The 15,666-nt window shown below is 42.5% G+C and overlaps 1 protein-coding gene across 9 annotated transcripts in view; it reads left to right on the forward strand.

The window, feature by feature from the left end:
- GALNT3 (polypeptide N-acetylgalactosaminyltransferase 3) overlaps positions 1-15,666 on the forward strand; it is a 684,564-nt gene that overhangs the window by 662,386 nt on the left and 6,512 nt on the right. The window lies entirely within an intron of this gene.

Consider the following 15,666-nt stretch of genomic DNA (forward strand, 5'->3'; position numbering starts at 1 on the left):
GTATTGTCACCCCCATGGATCACATTCAGACCTCTAATTTTCAAGTTATCCTGATGCTCTACAATACGTGAAGTTGAATCAAAACAAAATATACAATCACTACCTCCCTCCTCCAATTTGGAGGGGTTGCTATATCCAAGTCTGAAGTCTATATAAACCTAAACTGTGGAATCCTATGGCGGAACATTTAGATTTCTGCTAGATGCAAAAACCCTTCTCGTTTTGAGCTTGAGAAAATCTCAGAAATCTTTGAAAAATAATTTACCATGGTTAACATGTTTTTCTAGGGGAGGCGGAAGCATTGGTTCGTCGGCAATAGAAAACTATCAACAAATTCCAGGATTCTTTACAACCACCGTTCCTTACTATGCAGGTTTTTTCCCCTTGAACTTTGATTTTTTTTTTTCTTTGGCTCCAGTTCTCTTTCTGTTTGTCTACTGACTTCCCAAATAGAACAAGTGTAGTTTACATTTCTCTGTGATCTGTTGGTATTCCATTTGTAGATAGGTATAAAAAGGGGGCTGTGTGATGTTCTGACTCATTAGGGAGGGGTGCATTTATTCGGAAATTCCTTTTTGGATTCTAGAAATTGGGGCCATCGGTGCCTCTGTGAGTTGGCCTACACAGACTGTGAGTTCCTCTTCTTGTTCAATTCTTTTTGTTGTACTTGTTTGTAGTGTCCTTTTATTAATTAAGGGCATCTTCTATTTACATGCCTGCCCATCTGATTGTTATTTCTTAAGGTGTAATTCTTACGCTAACCTTTTTACTAGTTACCATATAAAATGGTAACTAGTATTTGCCCTATTGTTGCCCCATGTTTGCCCTATTTAAGTGGGTTGGATAATCTTTCAAGTCAATGAAAAATGCATCACTATTAAACGGGCACAACCCTCCCCCCCTTACCAGTTACAACATTACTGCGCCTATCTGGACTTGCTGCTGGGCTAATTCGGTATTTCTTGTGCAGCTAGGGAGAAGCACCACTTCGGGGCAGCCTCTACATGGGAATTTTGGATAGGACTCCTTCCCAGTCGGATGCTATAGGAGTTCCGGAGAAAGCAGTCCACAAGCCAGTGGTACTCCCATGGACTGCAACAGGTCAGAGTTCTGGCACCAAATTGTCAGTGAAACGAGGCTCACAAAATAATTCTTGTATAGCAGCCAGGTCAGAGACCAGTTTATTGTCTTACAAGAGAACTACCAGAATAGCATGTTGCAGGAAAACTACCAGAACAACATGTAAACACTACTGGAACAAATTCTGCAACAACCTGACCTACCCACCAGATCTCAAACTTTGCAGACCCTGCTGGCTTTACACATACAATGCTACCTAGAAACATTCTTGAAAAGGAAACTTCAATATTATACTTAAGGAGGAGTCCTACCCTTCAATGTCCAGTTCCTGAATATGAGCCAGAAAATAGGTTTTTGAGGCAGATGTGCCTGTTAATAAATCACCTGACCTGTTCATTCTAGATAGCTAGAAATGCAATCTTGCTGATATTATTTTATTATCATGTCCTTTAGTCCATTTGCCAACTTGCTCTGTACCATGCGACCTCTGACGGCCACTAAACAGTTTCTTTAGCTGATTCTGTAGCCCTATTCACGTAATAAGGATAATACGGACAGACTTGGAAAACATTAGGCATTCTATACCAGTTTTTGTAGCAAGAAGAGTCTCATTTTACCTGAAGGGAAGAAAGGTCAAATTGAAGTGATGAAGGGCAGTGACAAATGTTCTGCATGTTATGAGACAAATTGGTCAAGTGACTTAAGACTCAATAAAAGAAAACACAATTTCCCCCCATAGTGTATATATGTATATAATATATTACTTATACATAGATTAATCATGTGTAATAACAGTTGTATAAAATAGAAGTACAATATATATTTGTTACACATGGATCTATAATATAGCTCAACGATTGCCACCCTTTAATTAAGACTAAACCAACTAGTATTGCCTTTTGCCAAAATTCTATTCCTAATAACTTTTGAGTCAATGGATAGATCTAGCTGACATTTTCCAAAAGGTCTGGCACAGGCCCCTCCAATATGCAAATGTTGGAGCAAATTTGTCCACCAGCTCAAAAGTTAAACGTAGAAAAACTTGCTTTCAGACTACCTATATTCATTTTCCCATAGTGAAAAAGGTGCTTCCGTTGAACAAATGCACAGCAAAAAATGCTTGTCGGATATGCACTGAAAAAGAAGACAAGTTGGGCACAAAGCCTTGCAGATATCTTTGCTTAGTTTAGTGTAAATCATCATATAGTCTTTGTACACATTTACTGAGGAGGAGTACATTGCAGCACTGAAGCTCCCTGACCCCTTTGCTCAGCCCATGAGCACATCCATGGGATCGCATTAGGGATCAACAATGAGACAGACCATGACATCATGGGTGATATATATGGTGGGGAAATTTCATGAGTTTTGATGCTATATATTGGTCTATACTAACTTTCTTAACTAAGGTTCTTGCACTGAATTTCAATGGTTTTGTTATGCTACATTGTATCCTAGGCCCACTTGCTTTCCCTATTGATCATTTGTATTCAATGTAGGATACTTGCAAGCAGCTCAAATTATTTAAGCTGTTTCCCCCCATAATGCCTGGTGGAATTATTTATTTTCCAGTTTTTCCTGCTGATGTAGTTATCCTCTGCAGTCAATCAATATATAATGTCTTTGCGAGTTCCTAAGTGTGTATCTGTTCCCATACTTTGAATCAAGACGTAGATGAAATTCTGTGCTGTCTGTTCCTTCCCTCTTAAGCTGGATTGCCCCCACCCCTAATCATAGTTTTAGGAAATACTGCCTGGCATTGGCTGCTTTGGAATGTGCTCCCTCTCCTGAGCACTAGATATGATTGGGCCAGTTTCCTCCATTCCCAAGGTTAACTTAGTCCTCTGTACATATGGATCTGGATTTTCTTCTTCTGACCATCTCCCTTTGTGTGGCGGCTTTCATTAGCCTATGGCCCCGCACCTTATGGGTGAGTTTATAACTTGAACTGATCCTTTTGGCTGCATGCAAGTGTATAATAATCTTTCTATTTTTTTTCCTAAGAGTGCACTAGAGACTCTCTTGAATACACTCCATATTCCTATTGGCAGTGAATTTGATCAAAAACTGCTAAGTGCATTTAACAATAAAGATTGCCCACGCTAATAGCTCAGGAAAGTCTTCATTCTATTAAAGACAAGGAGGCGAGCATTATACTTAAACTTTCTTTAATACTGCCATATCAGCATTTTAAAAATGTAACTTTGTTTTAGATTTTCTTACATGTTACTTGGAAAAGAAAAACAAATCAACAAGTTACAAGTTTCGTATTTCAACAAAATTCAAACTGGGTTCTAGAAACCACGCTTCCCATAATCCTGAGGCACTGTAGTCCTGACCTCTACCCTTGCACCAATCAGTGGCTGGATCGGGGTATAAACACTCTCCCCCCCTAGGTCCATTCCTCTTTCTTTGCCATCAGAATTCTAGATCCACAGAGTCCAGAATATGTTGCAGACAATCCATAAGCTCTGCATTTGATCCGCAGCTGGTGAGACTGATCGGTCCAACGGGGACAACTTGCCAGAAGATCATTGGTCCTTACTTCAATTTGCTCACGCAGTCTTCTGATCGTCTCCTATGAGAACAGAAAAATTCACATGAGGGCGGGAATGAACTACAAATGCTACACAATGCTGCACAATTTTCATTCATTTTAGTCATCTCGGGTGGGATATAATGCTCGCCTCCTTGTCTTTAATAGAATGAAGACTTTCCTGAGCTATTAGCGTGGGCAATCTTTACTCTGACAAGACAGGAGGCTCGCATTATGCTTGTTCAAAGCTTGCTACCACTCTATTCGGTGTATCCGATACTGGTTTAAAATAAAAAGTCTTAAAGGTGGATTCAGAAGACCAATCTGCTGATTTCATAATATCTTGCAAGGGCACTCCTGTCGCAAATGCTCTAGAAGCCATTGCTCCCCTAGCGGAATGTGCACCAAATAAAGATAAGTCTATTCCTGCCCATTGCGTGGTCTCCCTCACCCATCTCGCAATGGTTGCTGTTGCTACTGCATGGTGAGGCTTCCTACGCGCTATAAGCAACTGGGTTACGCCGCGCAGTCTAATCTTCGCTGTGGCTGCTTCATAATCTTTAATACATTGAGCTACGCATAACTTCTTGTTCTCCATAAAATAAGAGTAGGAAATTATTCTGGAGTCGGTCTTTGATCTTTTGGCGATAGTAAACGCCATTCTTTCTGGATAAAATATCTTTCTATCAATCTCCAATGCTTTTACGTCTGATACTCTCCGGCACACTACTAAACACAGGAGCATAGCCAATTTGCCTGACAATTGTGAACGGGACAAGGCTTTGTTTTCTGGCCACCTAAGGAATAGCTGAAAAACGTCTCTAACGTCCCATAAAACTGCATATTATGGCTCTGGCGGTCTTCTCAATTTTATACCTTTGAGGAGACGCAGGACTGCAGGGTGCTCTCCTACTGGATTATTCTCCACTTTGTTATGACCTGCTGAAATTGCGGATCTGTAGACACCTATGGTTATGTAAGCACAACCATCCTTAAACTTTGAAGCCAAAAAATGTAGGATGTTCACTAGAGGTGCTGAAATGGGATCCATACTGTGTTCTGAACACCACTGCGCCCAACTGTTCCAAGCCGTGTTATAGCTCCTAACTGTGGAAGGCGCCCAGGAATCTCAGATACAATCTGCAGCGAGGTCCGAAATTCCTGGCAAGTTCCATCTTCTCCTGAAACCCTGCAGGCAATCAGCTGCATGGAACCCGCTTCTATCAGCGGGTGGACTCGGCCGGTCGGGTCGAGTAGAAGGCCCGGGATGTCCGGAACTATCCTCGGAAAATCCGTAGAAAGTTCCATCGCTACTGGAAACCAGGCCTGTGCTCTTCAACAGGGCAGCACCATCACCACTTCTGCTTTGTCTCCTTGCGGACTTTCGCTAGAGCTCTTGTGATCATTGCGAATGGCGGGAAGGCATAGTGGACTGCTCCGGTCCATGGGTGCAGAAAGGCATCTGTACTCCCTGCTCCCGGGTGTATCCTCCAACTGAAGTACTTCTGGGTCTGCACATTCAGTCTGGACGCAAATAGATCTATATCTAGGGGTCCCCATATGTCTTGCAAGCGCCTGAAAATTAGAGGGTGTAGTCTCCAATCACTGGAGTGTACAAGATATCGAGAGTTCCAGTCTGCTATCCTGTTCTGGCTCCCTGGAAGGTTTCTGCGGTTACTGCAATGTTGTTCTGATGGCAATAATGCCAGAAATCCTTCGCTAGTTCTGCTAACATTCTGGATTTCGTTCCTCCTAATTTGTTGAAGTAGCAGACTGCTGAGATGTTGTCCATCTTGGGCAATACGCAGCATCTTATTTTGTCTTTTGTGAATGCCTGAACTGCGAAGGAGCCTGCTAGAAGTTCGAGGCAGTTTATATGGAGATTCAATTCCTCGTCGGACCATTTCCCACCTGGCTCACCAACCTGACCTGCTTGCGTCTGACTCTATGGTCCGTTCCAGAATGTCTCCGAAAATCGCTCGTCCGTTCCAGGCTTCCATGTTCTCCAGCCACCAATGTAGCTCTGTCATGGCTTCTTGGTCTAAGTTCACTAACTGATATCTCAAACCCCCACGGAGATGTCTGATTTTGAGCCTCTGTAATGCTCGATAATGCAACTGTCCCGGGAAAATGGCTTGAATGGAAGCTGCTAGCAGACCCACTATTCTGGCCAGATTCCGAAGCGAAATAACTCGCTTTGCAATCACTGTCCTGAGCTCTTTCTTTATCGCTCTTACTTTGTGACCTGGAAGCTCTAGAATCGCTTTCACTGTATCTATGGTGAAGCCTAAAAATTCCAATTTCTGAACTGGTGCTAATTGGGACTTCTCTAAATTTACTAAGAACCCCAGAGATGATAGGAAACTGAATATCCTCTGCACATCTCTCGTGAGGGTCTCTTTGCTGCAACCCATCACTAGGATATCGTCCAGATAAATGATCATACGAATACCTCTCTCCCTGATAGCTGCAGCTACTGGTTTCATCACTTTCGTGAAAGCCCAAGGGGCTGACGCCAGCCCGAACGGGAGGCATGTAAAACGACAAATCTCTCCTTCCCATCGGAACTGGAGGTACTTTCAAAAGGCTGCTGCTATCGGAATTGCTAGATAGGCGTCCTTGAGATCTAGGCGGGCTAGCCAATCTCCTGAACGCAATAGGTCTCATAGGAGGTGTATGCCCTCCATCTTGAAATGGTTGTATTCCAGCCAACTGTTCAAATCTTTTAGGTTTATGACTGGACGAATATTTTCCCCTCTGCGCACTAGGAACCTATTGCTGAGAAAAACCTTTCCTTCTGTGCTCTCGCGCCCTATTGCGTTCTTCTCTACTAATTTGCTTAGTTCGCTGTGTAAAAGCACTTTCTCTTCTCGCGGCATGCACATGGGGGCGGGCTCTCTGTCCTGTCTCGGAATGCCTATGAAGTCTAGGCGAAGACCCGCTACTGCTTGCAAAACCCAAGCATCGCTTGATAAAGCTTGCCATTCTTTCAGAAAGCGGAGAGTTCTCCCTCCGATCGGAACATTTCATGTACTCTCACCGCCTGTTGCGCCGGGCTGACGGAACAAACCTCTTCCTCTACGGCCTCTTGGATGTCTTCCTCTGGCCAGGAAAAAGGTGTCTTGCTGACGGTTTTCCCAATATTGCGCGCGTGGACCTTGAGGCCTTCTTTGATAGTTGTAGCGACCGGACGAGGACCTCTGAATCGACTGGTCCAAGCAAAAACACACCCTGGAAATATCTTCCTTTATAGAGCTCTGGGCTTTCTCGAGAGCTGTGTATGTACCAACAAATTGGGACATCTCCTTCGCGAAGGCCTCTCTGAAAAGGCCTTTGGCGCCTAAACCCGCTTCATATGTGGCTAAATCGCTGAGCTTTTTATCGATCTTTAGGAGGATGCCTCTTCTCCTCTCCGAAGAGAGAGCACCGTTGCTGTTACCCAATAAGCATACTGCTCTTTGTGCCCAGTTACCCAGGGCATGATTGTCTACTAGGATACCAGTGTCTTTTGACTTTTCCACTAGGTCCATAATTTTTGCCAGTGGTCCTGCTAAGTCCAGGAGCTTGTCCTGACACCCTTTCCATGCTCGATCGACACCTTTCCTAATGTCTTGTGCGGATTTGGTAACAAAAGTGACCATCTTTGGGTCCAGGTCTGGTGTATCCGCCAGCTTCCCAGGCAGCTCAGGGCATGGACATTCTGATCGCATGAGGATCGGAAAGTGAATCTCCCAGTACCCTCTTGAAGCTGAGGGATAAATCAGTGTCTTGCCAAGTGGGCTCTTCTTCCCACTCTTGTTCACTCCACTCTGATGTGGTGGACTGAGAATCTTTGGGGTGCGATGAGTGAGCCATTGAATGTTGTGAGCAGAGCTAACTTCTTGGGAGTCGGCCGTAAATTAAGGCTCTGAATCAGAGTTTGCTTTAACTGCACTCTGGGCCTTTTTAGCTTGTCTGTGAACTGGTCGACGTTTTCTGCAGTTCATGCAAAATTCCAACAAAATAATTTTTCTTATTTTTATTTTGTGGAAAAATTCCTCTCAGGCACTGACTCGCATGCCTCCCCGCTCCATTTCGCTATACATACGTGCGGAAACGAGCGTTAGAGGGAGGTGGAGCATGACGGGAAGGTTCAGAGGCGGGATCTGCCTTGCTGGGTCCTAATGTACTCCGCGTTCGGCGGCACAAGCTGCCTCCGCTTATACGTGTGTATGCAGGCCGCTACAGGGTCCTAGAGCTTTCATGTTCGCTGGGATGCGCAAATTTGCGCATACGCCGGAGGAGAACGGGTCGGCTGCCAGAGGCGAGCGGCTTTGCTCGCGGCTCTGCACCGCTTCTCCTCCCTCTTGAAATTACAACTACTACGGGTAAAGGGTAATACACGCACACGCGCACCTCATACACTGAACGCTGCAAACGCTGTTAAATGAACACTTGTCATTCTATCATCTAAAATATTATTGATAGTAACGGCATTCTAATATCTATTATATTCAAATAGGCAATTGCTAACTTTTATAGAGCATATAATGAGACATAACACTTATCTCTGTATGGCAGCAAAAAGAAAGCGGAATGGACCTGGGGGGGGAAGAGTGTTTATACCCCGATGTAGCCACTGATTGGTTCGAGGGTAGAGGTCAGGACTACAAAGGCCTCAGGATTTTGGGAAGCGTGGTTTCTAGAACCCAGTTTGAATTTTGTTGAAATACGAAACTTGTAACATGTTTGTTTTTCTTTTCAAAGTAACATGTAAGAAAAACTAAAACATAAAGTTTTAAAATGCTGATATGGCAGCATTAAAGAAAGTATAAGCATAATGTGAGCCTCCTGTCTTGTCATAGAATTAGTTCTGTTACGTGCACATTACAAGTGTGTACAAATACTTCATTTTGAGTCCCAGCATAAAAAAGCAAATATGTCTGTCCTTTGTAGGAGGCAGGTTCACAATAATCTCATTTCATTTAAAGTTTGTCAAAAGTATAGATCTATTATGGAGAAATGGTTACAGAATCGCATTAAAACGCATTGTCGAGGCGATATGTGGTGGGTTTGCCTCAATTTTGTACAAATTAAAAAATATGCTAAATCCTAACGTATTTCTGAATTGTCAAGATTGTGCATTTTTCTCATCCATGTAAAGGTATTATTTTTTTCCTTCTGCAACGCACAACATGCAACTCATTTACACAATTACATTTTAATTGCATTGAAAACTACTGTAGCATACATTTCTAATGGTGCGTTTTAGAAAGTGGATGAACATTGAATGTCTTTACTTTGAAACCTTAATGTCTTTTCTTGTATCCTGTGCGATTCACCCTTATACTCTAAGGGATGGTCGTGCATTTAGTTAAGGCTCCGTTATTATCATGGCACACAAACACACGGCTCTGTCACCAGAATTTATTCTCCTTTATCGACCAAAAACTAGGCACAACTCTTTATGAATGTCTCTTCTCTGGGTCCGATGTTATAATCCTTGCCAACTGCTGGAAATAAAATCATTGGTGCCTTTATATTTTGTTTTAGTCACCTTTTTAGAGAACCGAAGTCCTTCTTTTTTTTTTGACTTCTTAATATGCAATGTCTCTTGGCATGAATTTCAGTGCTGAAGCTGTATCTATTTTGAACTAAATAATGGATCCCCTTTGCACTGACGCCTCTGGTTTATTGCTGTGCCATTCTGTTTCTGGCTGAGCATCAAGGGCGAATATAACCTAGGCATACCTTCAAACCGTGCAATGAAAAACAGAAAATTGCAATGAAATGACTGAATTACCAATATAACATTTGGGCCTAGCAAGCGTCTGCTTTTAAAAGTGATTTTTCTTGTATACTTAAACTGGTGTGCATGGCGATTATAAGCTTCGCTTGTTTTAAATGTGTCTGCACCAGGAATGGCATGTCTACAGTTCACACGAGGCAACATTTAAAATCAGCACTGTTTACGCTTCAACTTTATGGCATTTAATGGGGCTGGAATTATTTCAGTGTTGGATTCATACATTACACGCATATAAAATTCTTACAAAACAACGTACATCTCTGTATACAAAATCTATGTACATAACTACATCTCTGTCTCTGCCATTTAATAGCATGCATGATTGAACGATTTTGTAAATGGGTATAATTTTAGATGTTTCAGATTGTGAACTACTAACATTTGATAATGGATAAACTTAGTGTAGATAAGGATACACCTCGCACTCAATGGGGCATTTGGGGGAAGGGGGAGGGGTTAGTGGACTCACCATTTCTCATGCACATGTCACTGTTCAGTGCAAAGCATACATTCTACCAAAAGGAACATAGTGAGGTAACTCGGGATCTGCAGTAAACCTTTGTTCATATTCAAGCATCGCTTATTACATTTAGGAATGTATTTTGTTGCTATATTTTTCTTGAACTCCCGCCAGGTAATCTCTGAATTTATTATACAACAAAACCAACAGTTTGTGTTAAATCCTAACTGGCCTTTAAAGAGAGGGTTGGCAGAGTCATTATTCCTAATTCCACTGTTGTTTCGGAGTTTCATAAGGTGCCAACCCTGAGCACAGTCACTTCATAGTGCTTCCAAAGTAAAGGAAGGAAAGTGGGGGTGACCAATCATTCACAGGCTTTGGAACATTCAGATTGTATACGTGGAAAGAAACAGGCATGATAGAAGAGCAAGATGAAAAATAAGTGCAAAGAAGAGAGTGGGGGTACAGGATAAGTGCAATCCAATAAAGGCCAAGAGACAAATAAGCCAATAGACTGCACTTGAAATACAAATAATACAAGATCAACAGCGGGCAATACAATTCAGCATTATCAAACAAGGCCAGATAAGTGCAGGGCCTAATGAAAAGAAACCCAAGGGCAATGCTGGTAATGCATATAGAACAAGACCACCATTGGTGATATTAAGAGGATGGAAATCGAGATTGTGTCCACAAGTGAATGTTTGGATAGACGAAATGTTGAAATTGGCAGATATGGAAAGATTTGTTTGTCGCCGGAAGAAAACAAGTCTATTTTGAGAAGGTATGGGGTAGATTCCTTGACATGTACTAGCTCTGATTATACTGTTTCTGGGTTTTATTTTGGTTTCTTTTGGGTTGGGGTTTATTAAAACATGTTGTATGTATTTTGTATCTGTAGATTGTTGTAAAATGCATACATTGTTAATAAAGATAATAATGTAGAAGAAAAAAAGACCACCATTAGTCTGGCATAGGTAGATGGTGAGGGCTGGCTTCTGAAATTAGTGTCATGATGGGGGCAATGTTTGATCTCACCCCTACATACAAGTGTCTAGTGGATTTATTCGTTGTGCAATATCTCTGGTCACTGGAGGATGCATGTCCAATAAGTTTGGACAATGAGTACACAAGTCATTACTGTGAGTATCTATTTCACTTTTGTATCACTGTGTTTGCTTCATATTAGTGGAAGCCCAACGATGAAGGCCTGAATAGGGCAGCAGAGCGCTGTCCATAGATTGTTGCAGTAAATACCTAAGGGCACTTTTAAGTTAACGGGTCAATGGCTGAAATTACATCATAAAGGATTTGACTTGCAACACAGACCGGTGAGAAGCCTAGTTGAAAAGATGAGCTGGACTGCTTACCTATTACCTGTTTTTCTGAGAGGCTCCTGGAAACATAAAGCAGTGTGCCAATTGTAACTTCTATCTTACGGATGATACTGACCGCTCTGATCAAGGCATACCCATGCACATTGTGAGAAAACATTCTTGCCTTCCGTTGGAATTTGTATTTGACCATGAATTGGAGTGCTTTGCAAAGGTGGTAGTTTGAGTCACTTTAGGCCACATAAATCTCCATAACTTTGGTGGGCTATCCATTGAAGTTTTTAAAGCAAACCGAGACATTTTGCATGGACACCTTTGTGCCACCACAATTCTGTCACACATTTCATGTACCCGGTTGAATGATGCTTTTGTTCTTTGACCCTTTTTTTCTGGCCACATTCGGATGTTTTAGCATGCAAAATCGGTATGAAAAGTAGGCATAAACTTGAAATGCGCGCATCGTGGGAGTGCTGTCCGGCCGAGAGACGCTGCTATACTCCATCAACAGTAGCCTGACCTGCCCCAGTGTTCTGCTTTCTGTGAATTACTTTGGATTTGCTGGCTTGGTAAACTTACCATCTCATAGCAAATGTTTAGCATTCGGAGCCCTCCAGATGGGTGTTTGAAAATGTTTTCTCTTGCTGCGTAGGTCTGTCAAGCTGCGCCTTTGTTTCCCATCAAGCACTACATATCCACGTGCACACGGTCAACTCGCTTGCGCACGCATCGTTAGAGTGCTTTAGGAGTGCTCAGCTGGGCAGCCGACAGCCTCCTGTATTCCACACTGCTTGGCATACAGTCCCTACTCCCACGCGGTAAAGCGTTTTTGATTAAATAACTTTACACGCTGAAAACTGGAATGCCAGCAATTGTAACTGCTGTATACAGTGAAGTCTGGGCTGACGCGCCAACTGTGGCAGGCCCTCTGCTACTCGCGTCAAGTAGTGTGTACTCCTGCACAGGCATGGCACCCTCTAAGAAATTAAACAGGTCGAAATCCCTAGTCAAGGACATTAGGTCCTACTACACACCAATCTCTGCCATCAAGGTACATCATGTTGACGAGGAGCCCGAGCATGCAAATACAATTTGCGCGCTGCAAGCCAGCTTAGCGGCTTGCTAGACAGCGATTATAGATGCTGATATGCTTGCCCAATTTCCTAACTCGGTGACTCTGGCCAATGGCTCCTCCTCCACCCGGAGCCTCTAACCATCACTATAAAAACTGTCAAACTGCCGTAAATAGTTCATAATGAGATATTACATACCGCGCATGTCCAGAAGGCTCCCCTGCTATACTCCCAAGTAGTGAAAATGCAGTCAATGGAAATGTTGGCTGGTGGACGTGAGATACCACTTCCTTAACCTCTGCCATTTAGTGCTTAGGCCAGATAATTGCCAGTTTCTTTACACACCAATATTTGTGCCCTTCACCTTTTGCCTTTGTGCAATGACCAAGGCATTACAGTCCCGCTCAAGATAGGGGCTACTGCTGACAAATACGTTTTTCTATCCAAACATAATTTATCAGCTGAGAAAGTGGTGCCTGAAACTCAACCTGAGGAACATGTCGGCTCACATCCTAAACTTGTCACAATCACCTGTACTCTACCCGGACACCTCTGCATCATTAGCTTATTTATCGCATGTGACTAAACTGTTGTTTTCACAGCCCACTCCCTGTCCATCCTTTGGGCTGGCAGCTTTGCAACCCACAAATAATTGACCTGTTCTCAGTGCGCTGAATTACAGTGTATACACACTAATAATGCTCTGTGAGTTTTTACACAAAAAAACTGAACTCCATCATGAATTACTGGCAAAGATCAATGCCAAATTGGAACTGTTAATTGAAAATTCACAACAGAGCCAAACAGATGCAAAATTGGACTATTTGCTAGCAGCAGTGATACATGAGAACTCGTTCTCACCTCGTGAATCTAATCACACAAATATTCATCTGACCCCAGCTGCTGATGTATTGTCTGAAGTCACAATGCAGTTAATCCAACCCAGTCCCTGTGGGGGAGCAGGGAGTGGATGATGTAATCCTTATTGCTTGTGTTTTATGCACGGATAATGATGATATACTGGATAGCAACTTTACATCTGAGCTGCTTGGGGTGATAAGGGTACATGAGGCAGATGGTACACAGGCAGCTGTTGCTGCTGATGACTTGTACAAAGTATTTCAAAGGCCCCGTAGGGGCAAAAAGGGGAAATCACGGCTAACAGCTGATGTAAAAAATGTGTAAATGAGGATTCCCCAAAATAAAAAATAAAAAAAACCAAAATGCAAACAGTAAAGTTCCTAAAAGCCATACCAAGATGTTTATCAATGCTCTCTCACTCCTCCTAAGATAAAGGCTGTGATCCTTAATGACAACCATCAAAAGACCCTTGCACAACATTTATTACACTCCACCTCTAATAAAGCCCTGGAATCCTCCCCCATGATTGAATGCATGAATTGTTCAACATATTCAATATCAGCGCTATCTGATATATAGGAGGCGGCCGAGACTGACATACTGGTGGTAGAACAAAGTCTCGCTGAACCAACTGTAGATCTTCTCGAGATCAGCGACACCTTCCAAACTCTGGAGCAAAAAAGAAACATGCTCCCAAACAAACTCAAGTGGGGCCCTTTGTTCTCAATTATGTTAAAGCAGGACATAGCACAAGATCTAGAAAAGGCAATAGCCCTGCGTCTAAGTCTTGTACTGCTAAAAGCTACTCTATGGAAGATCAAGACCCAAAAAGAGAGCCCGAGGCATCATCAGCTTGACTTCGGATAGCGTTGGAAGAGGAGCAAAAAAACCTTTTTAACCTTTATAGTCAAGCTGAAATAAATTCTCCCGCACACAGAATTGCATTCTGGAATCGCACGGCGGTTTGCGCATTTGTTAGACCCAAAACATGTCCACCACCTGCTACTGTAAGACATCCTAATCTTACAAGAAACCTGGTTATGTGACCAACCAGTATGGCCCAATCACGAATGGATTTTAGCGACTAAACAGCGACTAAACGGCGAAAAGGCTGACCCATGGCAGCTTTGCTAATTGCGATTAAAAAATATATATAAATGCCAATCTGACCCCGTGGATATCCCATCACTCGTGCTTACAACTGGTCAAACTAGTGTTAGAGAATGCAAGTCCTGAAATGCCTAACAAATTTGCTATTGTGAAAATATATCGTAACCCGGCAATAAAGAGTATGGTGTATTTTTTAATAACATAATACTAATGCTTGATACGATAGCACCAGAGAACTACATCACCCTGATAGTTGGGGATTTAAACATGTCTTATTTTACCCAAAAAGAAGGTAAAGATGGGCTTATAGCTAGAAGATGGAAAACCCTGATGAAAGAACGCAACTTGGTTATGCTAAACGGATTTTGCAAAGCTGATAGTCCATCCAGACCAACATGGAAAAGAAGAAATTCTACAGCCATAAAAGATTACGCCTTCCTTACAGCCACTCCGTTGCCCCTAGTGACACTTTAAAATTGTTGATACAAACCTTAGTGACCATAACATTCTTCAAATTGAGTTTGCTAGAACTGAACACTTTTCCCGTCAAACTTATGGCCAACAATTATCCATCAAGCAGGGTCATAATAGAATAAAATGGCATCCGTCAATGCTCGACAATCTTGCTGCTAAATTGAAAACCATGAAAGCATCCTGCGAACTGACGGTATGCTAGATTACACCCATGAACACAAAATGTTCAATGCGCGCAAAAAAACGGCATTCAAAGTTCAACACAAACATCCTTTTGACCCAGCACTTGTAAAGGCAAAAAAAAATCTGCAAAAAGACATCAGGCTAGAAAAGGCACTGTCACCTACCTAAAAAAGCATGTAGCCCTATTGCTAATCTGCACATAAAACACTGACATTTTGTTTGACAGCACAAAGCACTAAAAAGCCAGGCATACAATGAAAACATGCGGTCTGCTTTGGACACTAAATCAAGTAGTGCAATTTGGAGCCTGTTAAACTATCAATCGAAGTCTTGTGCAGGTTTAATGCTGAATTCAGTCTCCGCAGCAGACTGGAGATCTATGCAGATGTAGATCCTGAGCATACATTTTCAGCTACATCGCTCACAGAAGGGCAGACCGACCCAAAATTTGACCTATTAGATATACAAATTCTAATACAAGATTTGAGCATGTCTGAAGGCCCTGGCCCGGACGTGCTTTCCAACCCTGCCCTAAAGGAAAATCCGTAGAAGTGGCCTAGCATATTATACATGGTGTTCAATGGGATTAAAATCATGGGACTCATTCCAGACTCAATTGGAATGCTATAACCTTGTACGTAAAGTGTAAAACGAAGGAGAGATACCAGGCCTCCTTGCTCACAGCGGTGGAAGCTGGGCTTGGAACAAGTAAACCTCTAGCTACTTGGAGCAAAGTTTGCGAAGAGCTAATGTAACTAGCAGACATACAA

This window comes from Ambystoma mexicanum, chromosome 9 (genome assembly GCF_040938575.1).
Source record: "Ambystoma mexicanum isolate Mex_15411 chromosome 9, UKY_AmexF1_1, whole genome shotgun sequence".
NCBI classification, from domain to species: Eukaryota; Metazoa; Chordata; class Amphibia; order Caudata; family Ambystomatidae; genus Ambystoma; species Ambystoma mexicanum.